This window comes from Sinocyclocheilus grahami, unplaced genomic scaffold (genome assembly GCF_001515645.1).
Source record: "Sinocyclocheilus grahami isolate Dianchi unplaced genomic scaffold, SAMN03320097.WGS_v1.1 scaffold6775.1, whole genome shotgun sequence".
Taxonomy (NCBI): Eukaryota; Metazoa; Chordata; class Actinopteri; order Cypriniformes; family Cyprinidae; genus Sinocyclocheilus; species Sinocyclocheilus grahami.
Window position 1 is genome coordinate 1 of NW_015511053.1, and position 777 is coordinate 777.

Genomic DNA, 777 nt, shown 5'->3' on the forward strand with positions numbered 1-777 from the left:
ATAGAAGAATGTGCCTGTGACACTACACAAGCCTCCACTTTGTTCACTCACCAAATAAGGGCATAAGCAGTGAGTCCTCTCTCCAGGCCCATACAAGCAGCCATGAGGACCAGGGCAGGCAGCAGAGTCCTGCCTCCATCTCTGGCAGCTATATGTTTCTTTGTAGCTCTGATCAAAGATCAGTCATTCTTATACTTGCAGTAAAGGAAACCTTGAACTAATGCTTTAACCCTCTTAAGCTAGAAAAAAATGGCCACACATTGGCTGTTCATGGTCATTTTTGAATCTTAAACAGCCAGGATGTGACTTTTTATGACCACTTAAGACTCTTTTAAATGAAGTACTTGTTTGTGTGTTTGTCTTTGTTGTTCATATTGCATATCTAAAAAAAAAAAGTAAACAACTTAGATTGAGGAAGCAATAAATGAACAAATGTGAAATTGATCCAAAATTATCAGAAGACCAAAAAGGCTGGTCCAAGAAATTGGTCCAAAATGACCACCCTAGAAGTAATAGTTAACCACCCTTATGTTGTCCAAAATATGTATAATTTTCTTTCTCACATTCTAAACCAATTATAGGCCTATAACAAGTATGCAAGTTACTATGGAATAAAAAAAAGTAAATAAATACATAAACAACTGTTTGTCTATATTTCCTCAGAAAAAAAACAAGTATTTTTATTTGTTTATTTATTTATTTTGTCTTTCATTTTGCACTAGTGTATGCATATTCCTAGATAGATAGATAGATAGATAGATAGATAGATAGATAGAT